The 19,473-nt window shown below is 43.3% G+C and overlaps 1 pseudogene; it reads left to right on the top strand.

The window, feature by feature from the left end:
* Positions 1 to 18,918: 18,918 nt before the first annotated feature.
* Positions 18,919 to 19,473, top strand: LOC122735805 (annotated as a pseudogene).

The following is a 19,473-nucleotide window of genomic DNA, read 5'->3' as shown; positions in this document are numbered from 1 at the left end:
CCAATGGGGCCTAGCCCTGAGGGTCATAGAATCCACCAAAAACCTTATGCCTCATCCTATGTTTCAGAAAGACTTAGCAAAGTCCAGAAAGCCTCAGCCTTCGACATTCCAAGGCCTCAAGAGCTCTGGAAGAAAGGATGCAGCAAGTGACTCAGCAGCTGGTCCAGGTGTGGCATCAGCAATAGGCCCAGAGAGAGGTCCAGCTAGTCACACAGGGAAGATTCCAAAGAGTGATCTTAAGATGAGTCAATTTCTAAGCCTAAAGGAGGCATTGCAGAAACATCTTCTTAGGAAGAATGTAGCAATACAACAAAAACTTCTTCCTGAGGGTGTGATTCGTCCCTGGGACACTGCAAGAAGTTCCTCTTTATCATTACAGCCAACTCAGCTCATACACAAGTACCCCCAAAAGAGAGAAACTGTCCGTCCAGTTTCATCTGTGGAAAACACAAATCTTCAAACCCAACCTCAGCCCAAAACCCAACCCAAAATCCAGCGCCATCCCCATATCCAGCCACAGCCCCAACTACAAATCCAGTCCAAACCCCAACCCCAAATCCAGCCTAAACCTCAAGCCCAAATCCAGTCCCAACCACAATCCCACCTCCAGGCACCTTCAGCCACTGAAGAAATGGTTTACCAAGCAGAGCCCTGCAAGGACCTTCCATTCCTTAATGCAGACACAAAGAAAAGGCTCGAATCACACATTCGCCATATGAAAAATAGGCTAAAATGGGGTCTACCTAAAAGGGTGCTTGAGTCCATCTACATGTTTCAAAGAAAAAATCGTTTACATGGTATTTCTTCCCCTACTGTTTATACTTGCCACCTGGTGACTGACACTAGGGTAGGGGAAAGAAACCCCCCAAACATCTGGATAGGTGGTGTTGGGAGAGAGGCCTCAGCTGTGGTTTTAGATATATTAGAGGCAGAGAAGGTTGCCTGGAATATTGGGAAGCAATTGTGGGAGGCACCTCAGGCTGGAGGGGACTGGGAAGAAAATACATTTTCCCCCACACCTACCTTAATAAATAGGAGATCCAGAAAATACATGATTGTGATGGGCTTTGGGAGTACAGCTGCATCTCTAAAAAAGGAGCACCTAGCTCCCATTTTCAGGAAGCAATGTCAAGGAGAAGGAACGGAGAGGCAAAGGGCATTTTTCCTTGTCAAGGACAATGAGGAGAAAGAAGAATCAAGACAAAAAAGAAATTGCATCCTTGAGAAGCCATGCCTATTGAGGAACAACTCCATCAACTTCTCAAAGCTCAATTTTCATCTAAAGAAAAAGCTGGTAGAAAAGGTTTTGGGAATTCCTTTAAGGGTAAAAATATCTTACGAAATGGTCTCCAAAAAGCCACACCATTCTAGGAAAGAGAATAAAGTAGCTGAACATTCTAACAATTCCCAAGGGCCTTCACCTATGAGAGAGGGTGAACAACAACCCCCAATTGACCAAGGAACAAAGGACAAAGGACAAGGAAAGGAACACATTTCCTTAAAGGGCCAGACATCAGAAAGCAGGTGCCCATCTCTGAGTCCTCCAAGCCAAGGTTTTTGGTTCCCAAAGGAGGAGAACATTCCCCAGTGCAAAGGGAACCTACCCAAACCCCCAACAGACCAAGGAATGAGGGACAAAGGACACAGAAAGGAGCCCAATCCATTAAAGGGCCAGACCTCTCATAGTAGGTGGCCATCTCCTTGTCTTACAAGCAAAGTTCTATGGTTCACAAAGAACCAGAAAGCAGCCCAGTGCAAAGGGAAGCTCTGCAAACCCCAAATAGACCCAGTGATGAACAAAAAAGGAAAAGGAGAGGATGATAGTCCCTTAATGGGCCGGACCTCCTATAGTGGGAGGCCATCTCCAGGTCCTCTAAGCAAAATTTTATGTGTAAAAAAGAACCAGAAAGCACCCGAGTGCAAAGGGAAACTCGCTAAACCAGAAATAGAAAAAGGACAAGGAAAGCACGCCAGTACATTTAGTAGCCAGACCTCTGATAGTACTTTGCCATCTCTGAAATCTACAAGCAAAGTTTCAAGTTTTTTAAAAGAAAAACTAGCCCAGTGGAAAAATAACCTCCGTAAACCCCACATAGATCATGTAATACAATCCAAAGGACAGGGAAAAGACCCCAGTTCATCACAGGGCCAGACCTCTCATAGTGGACACATATCTCCAGATCCTCCAGCCTGGGTTTTATGGGTCCCACAGACAGAAAAAAGGCCCCAGTGCAAAATGTTTATAAAGCATTTAGCTAAAAAGATGAAGAACTTGATCAAGTACATTGTTTCCAAGAAGAAATTCAGAGGGACAAAAGAGCCTAAGGCAGAGGCAGTGAAAGCTGGGAAGGAGACCACTAAACAAAGTCCATACACAGGCATGCCTCCCTGCCAAGGGAGTGGGGCTTCTTTCAGAAGTGGGACTACTTCAACTCCAGAGGATATGCCAGTAGGTGGCCTGATCTGGAAGAAGAAGAAGAAGAAGACAGCATTGAAAAAGGAACATGGTGCTTGGGAAGAGAACAAGCAACAGCAGAGGGAGCTCCAGATCCTGGAGACCCAAACAGAGGCCACTGGTGGTAAGTTCAAGGGGCTCAGGGCACATGCCTCTGCTGGTGCTCAAGAGGATAACAGCAAGTCAAGTGGTCATGCAAAAGGTTATGAAGACCATTGGACCCTCAGTTTGGAGAGGCAGGTCCAGGACACAGAGAAAAGGGTGAAAAGACATAAGAAAACTGTAAGATTCAAGGACCAGCAACTTCCCCCTGAGAAGCTAACTTGCAGTCCTAGTGAGGTGTCAGTCTCTTCAGATCAATTCCTTTTTCAACAGAGAGAGGCAAGCTTCTCTCCTACTATAGACCACTCCCAAAACCATTTCAGGTCACCTCGTGGGGGTTCCTACTCCTCTCACATTGGATCCCCAGATCTTCCTCTTCAGCATGGGGAAATTTGGCTCCCTCCAAGAGAATCCAGGATGTCAGAGGATAACTAACTTGTTCTTATACCATGTGACACTATGAGTCCTCTGAAATAGGGCGGTTATGATTGTGTTAATCATCCTTCCCTAATACCTTAATAAAAATAATTCATTATACTACAGAACAAGAGTAGTTGTTCTCTGTGGCCTCAACCAGTGTTTCTTGCATTGCTTTGGGTGGTCTGGGTGAGGAAGGAGAATTCTTTTGATTGCCCAAGTGATACATGCTCAGAGGCAGCTTTTGTTCAGAAAGTCACTTTGAGGTCAGATGCTGGGTCTTGGGGATGACCTGCTGGTCACTAGGGGGTCAGCTCACTCATGGGACTGTTGATTAAGAGCCTTCTGACTGGTTTCCAAATGATGGGAGTGATATAGGTCTGGCCTAACTCAGGTCTCCTTGAGAAGCTAAGATAAAGGATGGACACACCTAAGAAGTAAGAGAGATAAGCCCATTAGGTGTGGCTGCTGCCTTATTGCTGCCAAGGGACAGAGATGACTTCAGAAGTCAGGACCCCCACTCCTCATTCAAGCCTTTCCCATCTTACCCTTCATTCAAGCTTTCCCCACGCCCAATAGGAATTTTCCATAGTCAGTTAATCACCCCATCTATCCCCACCTCTACATTTGTCCTCTCTAAAGTCTTTGGCCTCTGTTCAGGTTGAGGAGAAAGGCATCTCAGAGAATCATGACTCTAAGACACTTCCTCCCCTAGAGGCAAAAACTTTGATTTCCCTCTTGGTCCCTTTCTCTAAGTGTCCAAAGAAAAGACCATTTTATTCTAGATTGTGTTGAGAATTGTCATTCTTTTTTTATATATTCTTTTTTATCATAAAAGTATTTTATTATTTTCTAGTTACATGTAGAGATAGTTCTGAACATTTGGTTCTATAAGATTTCTATTTCCAAATTTTTCTCCCTCCCTTTGCTCCCCAAGACAGCAAGCAATCTGATATAGGTTTTATATGTACAAACACATTAAACATTTTTCTGCAATAGTCATGTTATAAAAGAAGAATCAGAACAAAAGGGAAAAACCTCAAAAAACAAAAAACCAAAAAAAATGTAGAAATAGTATGATACAATCTGCATCCAAATTCCACATTTCTTTTTTTTTTCTGGATGTGCAGAGCAATACAATAATCCAAGATAATCCCAAAGGACTCATGATGGAAAATGATCTCCACATCGATTTGTAATTCTTTAAAGAAGAATACCCAAAGACCCCCACACCACCTATTTCCCCAGTGTCATATGGGTAATCCCTCTTTCCTCTAGCCACAAAATCCAGAGGTAACAACTCCATTACGTTTTTTCTCTTTCTCCTGCCCTGACTCTATCCTTTGCCTTTGCAAGTGGAGGGATAGTGTGGTCAGCATTTGCAGTGGACAACAATGGGAAGCAAGGCATCTTCCTCCCTCATGAAGAGCTCAGCAAGACATCCAAAGCGGGTACAGACCCTCCTGTGGGGCAGAGAGAAAATATTCTGAGGGATTCCCCTTTGGGTGCATTGAGCTCAATTTGACCTTGAAACTTGAATACTTGGGAGGAAAAACACCAATTGGACTCATCTTGTGCTAGAGAAAGTCCTCATGCCGTTAAGCCAAATCAGCCCTTACCACACTGGGAGGGGGCTCTAGTTTCCTTATTTTGTTTCTGTGTCTTATGTGCATTTATGTGTCCATCAGTTACCATAATTGTGTGTCTGGATTACAAGGTTAATCACTGCAAGACCTTGAGAAGGGTGAATATGATGGATTTTGTTTTTAGTTTCCAATATCATTACAGGGGGGTAGAATCAAAATGGAGGGTACCACATGTCCTAAAGCCCTTCTCTTTTCACATAGCAGTTTGTGCTTTGGGGCTGAACCCCTTCCTTTCCTCATGACAGTTTCTGGTATGGGGCAGGAGAACAATCTGGTGACATCTAGTGCCTAAGGATGTACCATGGTTAAATATACTGTTATATACTACCACTTTTAAAATATTTTGTAGGGGGTATCTAGGTGGCACAGTGGATATAGGATAAGACCTAGATTCAGAAGGACCTGAGTTCAAATCTGGCCTCAGACATTTGACACTTACTAGCTGTGTGACCCTGGGCAAGTCACTTAACACTCACTGCCCCACCCCAAAAAGCAAAAACAAAAACACGCAGCTGCAACCCCAAACTCAGATGTAGCCCCAAACCCCAAAGCCAACCCCAAAGCCAGCCACAACCACCATCCCAACTCCCACTGATGAAATGATTAACCAAACAGAGCCCTGCAAGGACTTTCCATTCTTTAATACAGAGAAAATGCTAGAATCACACATTGGCCATATGAACATTTAGCTGAAGTGGGGTCTAAGTAAAAAGGTGCTTGAATCCACCTACCTATTTCAAGTACAAAATCCCTTACATGGAGTAGGTACTGTAGGTACCCACCACCTGGGGACTTACACTAAGGTAGGGGAATGAAACCCCCAGAAAATCTGGGTAATCAGTGTTCCAGAGAGGCCTCAGCTGTTATTTTAGATATTTTCAAGGCAGAGAAGAGTTCCTGGAATTTTGGGAGGGAATTGTGGGAGGCACCTCAGGCTGGAGCGGACTGGGAAGGAAATACATTTTCCACTAAACCCACCTTCATAGATAGGAGACCCAGACAATACAAGACCGATATGAGTTCTAGGAGGGGAATTTCAGAGCCAAATATGAAACATTCAGCTTCATTTCCAAGACAGAAGGACCTGGCCCCAAGTTTCAAGAAGCAGCTTGAGGGGCAGCTAGTTGGCACAGTGCATAAAGCACTGGCCCTGGAGTCAGGAAGACCCTCGACAAGTCACTTAATCCTCGTTGCAACCCCCCCCCCCCAAAAAAAAGAATCAAAAAAAAAAAAAGAAGAAGCAACTTCAAGGACAGGGAACACAGGCGCAAAGGGCATTTTCCCTTGTCAAGGACGATGAGGACAGACAAGTTGCAAGCCAAAACATTTGCCTCCTTAAGAAACCATGTGTATTGAATAAGCCCACCCGTTTCTCCAAGTTCAATTTTCACCTGAAGAAAAACATAGTGGAGGTTTGGAGAATTTCCTTAAAGGTAAGAGAGTCTCCAGAAATGATCCTAAAATGACCACACCATTCCTATCATTGACTGAAAGAAACTGCAGTAGCTGAAGACTCTAAAAGTCTTCCAGATGGCTGAGGAACAAACTCTCTCTCTTAGAATCCTGGATCCCCAAGATTTACACTGCCCTGCTGGGTCTTGAAAGCACAACTTACCAATGAGTAAGCATTCATTGAGTGAGTACAAGAACAGGGTGTGTCTGAGCCCCACACTACAAATTCTCTGGTCCAGGTTCCTGCTGTCGATTTTCAGGCCACTGAGGACATGAAAGGTGATAAGGTGTCTGATCCTCTTGTGATGTGGGAAGGAAAAAGCCCCCACTTGAAGTACCATTGAGTCTCAAGTTACAGGCAAAAACCAGACCAAGCTCTGGACACAATCTCAAAAACAAGAGAGCTTCAACTCACATGTACAGAAATATTTATAGCGGCTCTCTTTGTTGTGGCAAAGAATTGGAAATTGAGAGAATGCCCATCAACTGGGGAATGGTTGAACAAGTTGTGGTATATGAATGTAATGATATATATTGTGCAGTTATTCAGAAAAACCTGGAAAGACTTAAGTGGATTGATGCTGAGTGTAGTAAGCAGAACCAGGAGAACAGTAACAACAGCAACATTGTGTGATGATCAACTCAGATATAGGCTTGGGGCTCTTCTCAGCAGTGTAATGATCCAAGACAATTTCAAAGACCTCATGATGGGAAATGTTCTCTACATCCAGAAAAAGAACTCTGGATTCTGAAAGCAGATTGAACCATATTGTTTCTACTTTTGGGTGGTTGGGGGATTTTTTTGAGATTTTTTTCCCTTTTGTTCTCATTCTTATTTCAGAACATGGCTAATGCATAAATGTGTTAAATGTGATTGTACCTATATAACCTATATCAGATTGCTTTCTGTCTTGGGGAGGGGAGATGGAAGGAAGGGAGGGAGAAAAATTTGGAACTAAAATCTTATAACAACAAATGTTAAGCTTCTACTTCTAAGGAGCACCAGATGGCAGACTACACCAGTGCTGCAGGAGGAGCTGGAAGCCCTGGGGGCCCCAGAGTCATAGGCCAAGGAAGCTTCCATGGTGGGTTCAGCAGTGGGAGCTGAGTTTGAGGTCGGGGCCATGGTGGAGGCCTGGGCTGAAGCCACGGGGCCCGAGGAGGAAAGGCAGAGGGTAAGGAGTGGGTTCCTATCACCAAGCCTAGTCAAGGACATGAACATCAAGTCTTTGGAGGAGATCTATCTTTTCTCCTTCTTCTTAAGGAATCTGAGATCATAGATTTCTTCCTGGGGTCTTCATTGAAGGATGAGGTTCTGAAGATCAAGTCTGTTCAGAAACAAACTAGAGCTGGACAATGTACCAGCTTCAAGGCCTTTGTGGCCATTGGAAACTCTAATGGCCATGTTGGCTTGGGTGTCAAGTGCTCCAAGGAAGTAGCCACAGCTATTTGTGGTGCTATCATTCAGGACAAGCTGTCCATCGTTCCTGTGAGATGTGGCTAGTGGGGTAATAAGATTGGCAAGCCTCACACAGTGCCCTGCAAGGTCACTGGGCACTGTGGATGGGTTTTGGTGCACCTGATCCCCACCCCTCTAGGTGCCGGCATTGTCTCAGCTCCTGTGCCTAAGAAGCTCCTGATGATGGCTGGAAGTGATGACTGCCACACTTCTGCAAGGGGCTGTACTGACAAGGAGACTGTGTTTACTAAGTCTCTTTATCTGGAATTCACCAATCTTGTGAAGACTCACACTCGGATGTCTGTCCAGAGGACCCAGGCAGCTGCTGTGGCAACTGTATAAGATGGTTTGTTTGTTTTTATAAACAATGAATAGGGGGCAGCTAGGTAGCACAGTGGATAAAGCACCAGCTCTGGATTCAGGAGTCCCTGAGTTCAAATCTGACTTCAGACATTTGACACTTACTAGCTGTGTGATACTGGGCAAGCCACTTAACCCTCATTGCCCTGCCCCCCCCCAAAAGAACAACAAATAAACCGAAGTATGCCTGCTTAAAAAAATAAACAAATAAATGTTGAAAACTCTCTTTACATGTAATTGGAAAATAATAAAATACTTTTATGTTAAAGCAAAAATAATTAGAGGGCCTCAATAAATGCCCAAGAGACCAAGGAATGAAGGATGAAGCACAGGGAAAGGACCCCAGTTCATTAAAAGGCCAGACCTCTGATAGTGGGTGGCCATCTCCAGGTCCTATGAGGGGAATTTTAGGTTTCCCAAAGCAGGAGGGACTATTCCAACACGATGGGAACTTCAGGAAACCCCATCTAGACAAAGGAATGAAGGAGAAAGGACACAGAAAGCACCCCACTTCCCCTGACTCCAGGGCCCCCCAATCTGCCCTAAGCACAGGCTGTATGTGAAGAAGCAGACCTGCTGGACAACATTCCAAAAGTCTGTTCCTCAAATGATGGACTTATCACCTCAGTCCCATTAACATCTGATGCTGCTGAATCCTGTGCAGCCTTCTCAGGCTTCCCTCAATGGCAGAATTCCCAAGGGTCCTTAATGCTCCCTTGTTGGTTACTCAGGGGTTCCCAGCTGCAGCCCTTTCTCTGGGGACAGAAGGGAGAACAAAAGGGGACTCAGCCCATTCCTATGCCTGAGGAAAATCCATGTGGCAATAAGACCTCAAGGTGGCAGAAGGAGAACTTAGTTCTTTCAGGACTCAAGTTTCCTTTTCTTTCTTTCTTCCTTTCTTCCTTTCTTCCTTTCTTCCTTCCTTCCTTTCTTTCTTTCTTTCTTTCTTTCTTTCTTTCTTTCTTTCTTTTTCTTCCTTCCTTCCTTCCTTCCTTCCTTCCTTCCTTTCCTTCCTTCCTTTCCTTCCTTCCTTCCTTTCCTTTCTTTCTTTCCTTCCTTCCTTTCCTTTCTTTCTTTTTTGGCTGGGCAATGAGGGTTAAGTGACTTGCCCAGGGTCAGCCAGCTAGTAAGTGTCAAGTGTTTGAGGTCAGATTTGAACTCAGGTTTTCCTGAGTCCAGGTCCAGTGCTTTATCTACTGTGCCACCCAGCTATCCCAGAACTGAAGCTTTCTGAGCAGGCTACAAATGCCAGAACCCCACAGCACCCAGAAGCTGACGAAGTCTACTCCTCAGCCCAAGTGCCCAGGATTTCATGGACACTCATATCATAGACAAGAGTACACTCCATCTTTGCAAGGAGAAGGAATTGCTGAGCAAAACTAGGCCAGATCTCTGGGATTTACCTTAATTCTGGAATATACAACCATCTGTTAAAGATCTGGGAACTCCTGATCCACAGTCTTGGAGTGCCTTCAAGTGAAAGAGAAAGTAAAGAAGCACCACAAATAGACCTAGGAATGAAGGACAAAGGACCCCAATCCATTGAAGGGCCAGACTCTGATAGTGGGTGATCATCTCAGGGTCGTATGAGTGGAATTTGAGGTTTCCCAAAACAGGAGGGAGTACCCCAGTGCAAAGCTGACACAGCCAGACTCCCCTTCTGAACCTGCTCCACAGTCTGCCCTTTGGACATCAACACTCCCAAGATGCTATGAACAAGAGCAGACACAACCAGTTATGTGGCTGGGCACACTCAAACAACAAGCATTTAGTAAGCACTTACTATGTGGACCTACTGTATCTTTGGCACTGGGGTTACCAATCTAACAGTGAGACAGTCTGTACTCTGATCGAACCTACATCCCATTAGAATGATATAGTCAGCCTCCTAGGCTTCAACGTGCTATCCAAAAGAGATGATCAATCAGTGAAAGGGACACATGCCATCTCTTACTGAAGTTGGTTCTCATCTGACTTCAGTTCCTGCTCTTTAGTTTAGAGTTCCAGAACTCTGTTCTGTGAAAAGGGGGAAAAGGCTTCAGGACCTAAGACCAATATCTTCCAGCTGAGAAATTCTGGCCTGCTAAGGGGCGGCTAGGTGGTACAGTGGATAAAGCACTGGCCCTGGATTCAGGAGTATCTGAGTTCAAATCCGGCCTCAGACACTTGACACTTACTAGCTGTGTGACCCTGGGCAAGTCACTTAACCCCCATTGCCCTGCAAAAAAAAAAAAAAAGTGGCCTGCTTTCTTCAGATTTCCATAATTGGAGGCACAGAACCCATCTGACTAAGACAGAACCTCACTGCTACTATGGTGAGGGTGTCAATATTTATTAACCTATATTCATTAGAGAGTCTAAAGGAAATGGATTCTTCCTGCTTTAGGACTCTCAGATTAGTCAGAATCTATCACTCCTACTTATTATCGAACCTACAATCTTGCTTAAAGATCACTCCTGTACAATCCAATACTTCTTGTAGTCAGTGGCTCTATCTCTAATTCCTTCCTGCTATCCCTCTTACAGACATATATATACATGCATATCCAGAATCTATGGTCTTTTGTTTAATCTTAGATTTGTCAGTCTCATGCTTTGCTTCAGAGAACTTCAATGCAGTGGAAAGACCAAGTACAGACAACTTAGGAGAAACATACCAAAGTCACTTTTGAAAGAAGGCTCACTGGGGTAAAATAAAAGCAGTGCATAAAAGGAGGTTCTTGTTGGCTTTGTGGGAAGGCACATTAAAATTTATCAAACAAAGCCCTGCTAACTAAAAATGGATGCTGGCAAAAGTGATCTGACTTATTAACATTGGATCAGCATATTAAATGTCCTAACCTCTCAATGTTCTCCTTTCCTCCTACAATCTATTGTTCTTTACAATTATAAAACTAATCACTATTTCAATAAAAATTCTCAATTGTTAATAATACCTGTGTAATGCTCATTGTAGTTCATTTAAAAAAGGATTTTGATGAAGACTGGGAAAAGTATTTACCAGCACAAAGCTACATTATATCTTGACTAAGCTCTCTGTGAGATTCTGTATTTTCCTTACCTGAAATGGCTCAGTTTCCTTGGCCACACTAGGTTGGTATGTGCAGCAGTACTGGAAGAAAAAAGAAACCCATCAAAATTGGGATCTCTGGACATTAAACAAGCTCCTTTTGGAAATGGAATAGCTTTGATTTTGAAGGGAAACTGAGGATGCAACAGAATTGGACTCCACTAATGATGCTAACTTACTTGCAGCTTTTGGTATGAACAAATTAGAAACTGTGCCTAAAATGTACCGTGATTAAATACTATTGTTAAATCACTGTGATTTGTTTCTGGGATGCTTTGGGAAATTTGCAAAAGCAAGCTTGCTTGCAGGACAACTGGTCATGATTAGGGACTGATCAAAAAAGAGCAGAGAGTGAGAGCTGAAAGAGGAGAAAGAGAAGAGAGGAAAGAGAGAAGAAGCAAAAGGGAGAGAAGGAGGGAGAGAGCAAGGGAGGGAGAGATCGAGGGAGGCAGAGAGGCAGAGAGAGAGAGAAGGTGATATCCATCTGCTTGATCCAAAGCCTCTGGCTAGTGAAGTATGGTGGGTTTTGGTAAGGTGAGCCAAGCAGTGGCTCTGCCAGGTCTCAGAAACTTTACAACTGTTCTTTGGCTGGTAGATAGAGCTGGGGTCACTTGTTTCCTTGGGAGATTAGCAGGAACCAGACTTTGGGGAAAGGGGAGTAAAATCCAAATGTTAAAGAATAAATCCTCTTTTGGGAAGAACAGAAAGGATTTGAGCTGGGGGGTGTAGGGTGGGACAAGGAAGAAGAGCATGTTGGGAAAGAGGGAGAAAGTGATGGAGGGCAGCTTGGACAAAAGGATTTGAGCCAAGTAAAAGAGAGAGATGAGTCTGTCTTGAAGTGTCTGTTTGACAGCAAGAGAGTGTTGATGGAGGCAGTGGAGTGTGTGTGTTACACACCCATTTTCTGTTGTACACCTGCTCCCAATGCAGATAATTATTTACAGCAACATGCAAGCAGAAAAGCAAGGGTGGGGACTGGTGAGAGCTGGGTGCTCTCAGCAAAGAACTAGGGAGAACCTACAGTGAGGATGGATGTGCTTGTTGGTTGAGATTGCCCAGGCTCTCTGAGGTGGGCCACCCACTGGGTGTGTTTGGGGTGCCTGAACAAATCTTACTCTAGTTCTACAGCCTTAACAGCTCAGTGAATAATTGAGATAAAGACCATATTTGGGCTCTTCTCAGAAACTTAAAGATAGAGAGTGAGTTTAGTTTCAAACCCCACAACTTTGTTGCCCACATGCCCCAGTAGGGGGCAGGCCATCACACAAAGCTCTGAGAAGCCAAGGTCCCTGGGACTTAGGCCTGAGCAAGGCTTGGAACAGGGCCTGTGCTTTGTGAAAACTGAGTTGAGCTGGGAATTCACAATAAGGTGCCTGAGATGATTCCCACGTGAAACTTATGTTCAAATCCTGACTTAAGTTTTGTTTTCTTGAAAAGTTAATACAGTACTGTTCTAGAGAGGAATGGATATTTTTGCTCTGAATAAGGTTAAGGCCTAATGCCACCATCTGATTAGTCAACTGGTACAATCAGATTGGTCACTACAATGACCATATATGGGGGATCGGTAATATATGATGCTTGAATTCTTTGAGCTGCTAGCAACACTTGAGCTGCTAACACTTGTGCTGCACCATACTATTGGAGCTGTTAGCTGTGTTTCTTTCTAACACAGCTTAATGGCTAAGGCTGGGACCCCTTCATCTCATATTTCTTTTTTGTTTTGTTTTGTTTTGTTTTGTTTTGTTTTAGTGAGGCAATTGGGGTTAAGTGACTTGCCCAGGGTCACACAGCTAGGAAGTGTTAAGTGTCTGAGGCCGGATTTGAACTCAGGTACTCCTGAATCCAGGGCCGGTGCTCTATCCACTGCGCCACCTAGCTGCCCCTCATCTCATATTTCTTTAGAATATTCTTAGGAAGAGAAGGAAAGGCAATAGAACAGAGAATAAAGTCTTAGAGTGAGAATGACTTGAGTTCAAATCTCACCTTTGACACAGAAAGCCTGTGTAATCATGGACAAGTGACTTAAGATCCCTCAGCTTCAGTTTCTTCACTTGGAAAATGGTGGCAATACTACCTGTAGTTTCTATCACTGTGGGTTGTTTTGGGGTTCAAATGATATAATGAATGTATGGAAAGTGCTTTGCAAACTGAAGTGCTGTTTCTCTCTGTCTTGTACATAGTAGATGAGCAAAAACAGTTATTGAATGGATGTGTCATGGGAGACTGGGAAGAACTTAGCATTTATCTTAGTTCTTCCTCAATAATAGCAATGTACACTGATATAGCCCTTTACAGCTAAAAATTGTTTTCACATATATTGTGTGATTCTCATAAGAACTTCCTGGGACAGCCCAGATAAGTACCCAGCATTTCTAACTTCAAGTCCAAGGGCTCTTTTTATAACCATATTAAAAACTTCCTCAAGATGGAGAAGTAAGGCTCAGTGAGACTAAGTACTGACCAAACCTATAGGATCATTTACATCTATCTTGCTTCCCCAGTAGTTAGGCTGCCTAAGAAGTGAGAACAGGGTCAGTAGAAATGAAAGGGATTCAGCAACTGATGGCAGTGTGGTGACTTCTCTCACCACAGGACCCAGCTAGCTAGGGGTGGGTTTTGGTACTCATCCAATTACATAAAGCACACTGGCAGAACAAGGGAGACTAACAATACCAAAGTCAATATGGTGCCCAGTGTTGGGTCTCAATTGCACCCAATCATCGAAGAAGAGCTCTGGGCCTTCAACAGCATGAGGAGGTTTGATGTCTATTCCCTCAATCTCGTAGAAAAGTATATCTTGAGGTCCTGATAATACATGAAGATCATGGCACTTATCACTCATCTTTCTGGAGAATTCTAAGAGCTCAGTTTCCTCATCTCTAAAAGTGTTTTCTAAGACCCCTTCCAACTCTCTACTCTTAACTAAGTTGAGCTCTAGATAGGCTGAATAATACAAGGATTTAGGGGAGCTCAGGCACAGGGCACCTTCCCTAGTTTTGACTTGGCACCCTTTGGGCAGTCTGGTGAAGTCTGTGAACCTCTTCTCAGAATGACTTTAAATGCAGAGAATAAAACACACAGAATTACAAAGGAAATCAATTGTATTGAAATAGAGATGTCATTTTCCCCCTCACCCCAGTTCATGGACCCTTTGAAATCTATCCTACCAACCCCTGGTGGTCCTGTGGACGCCAGGTTAAGAACTCCTACTTAAGGAGACTATCTTTTCATCCTTGGGATTCTTTCCTGTCTCTGTCTAAGTTTGCTTCTCTCTTACCTTCTCCTAACCAAAAACCACACAGCAGCTTTCAGCATCATTAGCTAAAATCCACCTACTTCACTTTTCTTCTTGTTCACCTGCTTTCTCTCCAAGCTGAATACAAATGAAGCCAGGAATGCACACACAGGTACACCACCTACATTTAAAGCAGCATAGAATTGGACATGGCACTTCAGAATCTGTATACTATTCCTAAAGAACCTGAAGCATCTTTCTGGAATGCCTGTGCCAGCAGACCAAATCCTCCCCAGTTCAGAAATCTTTTCCCATTCAGAATCTTTCCTTTCTGCCCAGTGTGACTGCCACACCGAGTCCTCCTTGCATGTTTCTCTGGTTTCCCTCTCAGGTTGCCTCCCCCATCTACAGAGCTCCAACTTTCTCTCTGAGCACCTGCCAGGGCCCTTTCCCCCACAGTTCCTTCCCATGGTCAAGATCAGGAGGAGCTCCTGCGGATGGGATCCCAAAACAGTTTTTGGGTCCAGGTGGGGTCTTTTCGTCAGACATTTTGCCTGGTGCAAAAGGCAATGACCACAGCGGCAGGTAAGTGGAACAGTGGATAAAGCAGTGGCCCTGGATTCAGGAGGACCTTAGTTCAAATCCAGTCTCAGACACTTGACACTTACTAGCTGTGTAACCTTGGACGAGTCACTTAACCCACATTGCCCTGCCAAAAAAAATAAAAATAAAAAGAGGCAAGGACAAGTCCTCTCCCAAGTCAACAAGTATTGATTAGATGCCTTCAGTGTATCATGTGTGGCAGGTGGTCAGTCTACAAGACCGGCAATGCTCAAGGCTAGACGCTGCCACGGGCCAATGCAGGGTGGGCTCTTGAGCAGCCAGGGGACTTCCGCCACCAGACCCAGACCCAGACCCATGCCTCAGGAGTCCTCATCAACTGGGATGGTGGAGTGGCAGCCAAGCCCCTGGATGGTGGGGGGTGGGGTCAGGGCTGCTGGTTGAGGCCGGGGGCAGGGCTGCAGGGCATTGATGGTTTCAGGCAGCCCCTGGACTTGATCTTGCTCAGAGGGCGCCACATTGCCCTGCCTCTGTGCCGCAGCCAGGTTGAGCCCCAAGCTCATATCCCACCACCTGCCTCCCTCCCCTTACCTGGCGTGAGTTGGTACCTCAGAGTTGTTTGAATTTGCATTTTTCTATTCAATAATGATTTAGAGCATTTTTTCATATGGCAATAGATAGCTTTGATTTCTTCATCTGAAAACTGCCTGCTCATATCTTTTGCCCATTTCTCAATTGAAGAATGACTTGCATTCTTATAAATTTGATTTGCTTACTTATATATTTTAGAAATGAGGCTTTTATCAGAAACGCTGGCTGTCAAAAGTGTTCCCAGTTTCTGCTTCCCTTCAATTTTTCGCTGTATTGCTTCTGTGTATAAAAAATATTTTCAATTTACTGTAATCAGAATGATTCATTTTGCATTTCATAATATTCTCTATCTCTTGTTTGGTCATAAATTGCTCTCCTCTCCTTAGATCTGAGAGGTACATGATTCCTTCCTCTCCTAATTTACCTATGGTATCACCTTTATGTCTAAATCATGTATCTATTTTGGCCTTCTATATTGGTCTATGCCTAGGATCTGCCATACTATCTTCAAGGTTTCCCAGCACTTTTTGTCAAATACTGAACTTTTATCCCAAAATTGGAGTCTTTGAGTTGATCAAACAGTAGATTACTGTAGTCATGGACTACTGTGTCTTATGTGCATAACCTATTCCATTGATCCACCATCCTATTTTTTTGTTTTGTTTTGTTTTGGTTTTTAGTGAGGCAACTGGGGTTAAGTGACTTGCCCAGGGTCACACAGCTAGTAAGTGTTAAGTGTCTGAGGCCAGATTTGAACTCAGGTACTCCTGACTCTAGGGCCGGTGCTCTATCCACTGCACCACCTAGCTGCCCCTCACCATCCTATTTTTTAGCCAGTACCAAATAGTTTTGATAACTGCCACTTTACAAGTATAATTTCAGATTTGGTATGGCTGGCCTCCCCTTCATGTGCATTTTTTCATTTGTTCCCTTGATATTCTTGACCTTTTGTTATTCCAGTTGAATTTTGTTATTTTTTAATATCTATATCAGAGCCAAAACAGAAAAACAAGATTTTAGACCAATCTGGCTTATGGATATTGATGTAAAAATTTTAAATAAAATTTTAGCATAAAAATTACAGCAATACACCAGAAGGATCATACATTATGACCAGGTGGGGTTTATAGAAGGAATGCAGGGCTGGTTCAATAATTGGGAAAACTATCAGCATAATTAAGCACATCAGTGGCAAAAGCAATAGAAATCATATGATTATCTCAGTAGATGCAGAAAAGGCCTTTGCCACAATACAGCACCCATTCCTATTAAAAATACTCACTAGAGAGCCAGCTTGTGAAGGGCTTTCAATGCCAAGCAAAGGCATATATTTTCACCTAGAAGTAATAGGGAGCCACTATAATTTTGAGACTAAGGGAGTGACTCCTGAAGACCTGTGCTTTTGAACATATTATTTTGGCAACTAACTGTGTGGAGTGGGGAGAGACCTGAGGTAGGGAGAAAAAATAAGAGAATGGAGCAGTAGTCCAGTCAAGATATGATGAGGGCCTGAACTAAGCAAGACCAGTTGGGGAGATAGGACAAACAGAGTCTGGTGGCATTGCTGAGATCTGGTAACTGAATGGGCATGTGGTGGGAGGTGAGGATGACAGCAGCCCCAAACCTGGGGGGGGTGCTAAAGGAGCTGTGGTGTCATCTGTAGGAATAGGAGAGTCTGGAAAAGGGATTTGTTAGGGTGCGGGGGAATCAAGAGCTCTCTTTGAGTTTGAGAGGCCTGGTATTGAATCATTTGGATCTGGGAATCATCCTCCAAGAGATCATTAGGCCATGAGAGCCAATGGCACCAGCCCTCTGTGTAACATTTCATGAGGTAAATAATAAGACTAATATTTTTAAGAGCAAAGTCAATCTTAATCTCTTCACACACTTTCTTACCTATATGCCTTTTATTAAGCTGTTTCCTCTGTCGGGAATGTCTCTCTCCCTCCTTTACCTGTTGGATTCCTACCTGTCATTTAGTAATCAGGGCAAATACCATTTTCTCTGTGAATCCTTCCCAGATCTGTAATAACTTCCACTTCCCCACTTGGAAGGCACATAGCATTTTGTCTGGCAAATCTAATGTCTCATGGAATATCATATTTTCCAGTTCCTTGTGATTGTGTTTCATCCTTCATTAGGCTGTAAGCTCTTTGAGGGTAGAGATTGTGTTTGATCTAAATTTTTATCTCAGTACCTAGGACAATGGCTTGTACACAGTCTCCACTTGATAAGTGTTTTGAATGAATGAAAGAATGCCTACTTTATATCCATATGGCTCAAGATGCTCTTGACAACATTTACCCAGGAACCTTACACAACTGATTAATACATTGGATTTTTCTATACACCTAGCATAAATTCTGTGAATACCAAAATTATGTAGTAAGATGGAAGGTTGTACCAAAAAAAGAAATTGATATTTGCCCCAAACCAAGAATTACAAAGAGTCATGAATAATTGCCAATGATGATCTTCAAAAAATCATCTGATTTATCTTATAGCAATTTACTTTTCCTGGTGTTTAATTTCCCATGTAAATGATGTACTGAGTTATACACCTCTCAGTCCTTTCTCAGGATTCTTGAATACATAGGCATTCACATCATTTGCTGTGACATCCCTGACTAGCAGATAGGAAGTGGTGTTTGGGATTCCCTGCCCAGCCTAATTACTCCAGTAACTTTGTAGGCAGAGGACCCTCTAAAGGGTGATGGCCCTTAAGATTTTTGAGCTTCTTGCTGGGTTAAAACTAGAGCTCTTAGCAAAGAAGAAGGTGTAACAAGTCTCTGCTGAATTCCTAGAATAGAATAACGGATTTGTTAAATCCAAAAAATACACAATATTGCTTATCTAAAAGTATTCAAGCCATATCTTAATTTATTTATACTTTTCTGCTCTTTTCACCCTTTTCTCCTCTAGATCATAGTAGCAATGAAGTAATTGAGGCAAACAAGGGCAGCAGAGATGTGAGCTCAGGAAGATGAGTCTGCAGGCCAGGTACTCCCTCCACTGAGCAACATAGACTAGAGTCCTACTTGTATTGGAGTGGAAGGTGGGATTAAATAGAGGTGCTTGTTTAGAATTTTCTTTCTAGGCAGGGAAGAAACCTTGAGGAGAATACTCTAAAGATGGGGTATTCCTTATGTTCCTGGCTTAGAAGGGGGCAATATCAGACATAGGAGTTTTCTTGCTAATGTTTAGCAACCAAATGCATCCTTTATATCTTTTTGTGTTTTCTGTGGGGTCAAAAAAAGGCTCTATTCTATTGGAGACCAAATTCCTGATGTCAGTGGAGACCTAGACATGAGGGGTCTTCTGAGGTCCCCAGAGGAAATTTTATGTGGAGAGACAATGAGTCAGAAATGACCTATCTAGACTGTGGTTTACAATTGCTTTGTGATAGTAAGGTGGCCCAGTGTTTAGAAGGCTGGCCCTAAAGTTAACAGGACTTGTATTTAATTCAGCCCCAGACACTTACTCCTTGTATGACCTTTGGCAAGTCCTACCTTCATGCTCATTCCCTCAAAAGTATTTGTGCTTCTCTTTGGCCCTTTCACCATCAGAATGATGACCATTCTAAGGAACCAGACTGTCGACATCCCAGAAAATGTTGACATCTCTCTTAAGAGTTTTACAGTTATTGTGAAGGGGCCAAGAGGAATCCTCTGTAGGGATTTTAACCATATCAATGTTGAGCTCAGTCTCCTTGGAAAGAAGAAAAAAAGGTTCTGGGTGGACCAATGGTAGGGAAATCGAAAACAACTTGCAACTGTTCGAACTATCTGTAGTCATGTACAAAACATGATCAAAGGTATTACTCTGGGTTTTCATTACAAGATGAGGTCTGTGTAGGCTCACTTCTCCATAAATGTTTTTATACAAGAGAATGGCTCACTTGCAGAAATCAGAAATTTCTTGGGTGAAAATATATCCGAAGAGTGTGCATGAAACCAGGTGTGGCTTGTGCTGTTTCTCAAACACAAGGAAATGTGTTGAACTTGTATCAACCTCAGCTGCGCTGATCCAACAGGCCACCACAGTAAAAAACAAGGAAATCAGAAAATTTTGGGCTGGTATCTATATTCTGAGAAAGGCATAGTGCAAAAAACTGATGAATAA

The sequence above is a fragment of the Dromiciops gliroides genome, chromosome 1 (genome assembly GCF_019393635.1).
Source record: "Dromiciops gliroides isolate mDroGli1 chromosome 1, mDroGli1.pri, whole genome shotgun sequence".
Lineage (NCBI taxonomy): Eukaryota > Metazoa > Chordata > Mammalia > Microbiotheria > Microbiotheriidae > Dromiciops > Dromiciops gliroides.
This window is presented reverse-complemented; position numbering and strand designations above follow the sequence as displayed.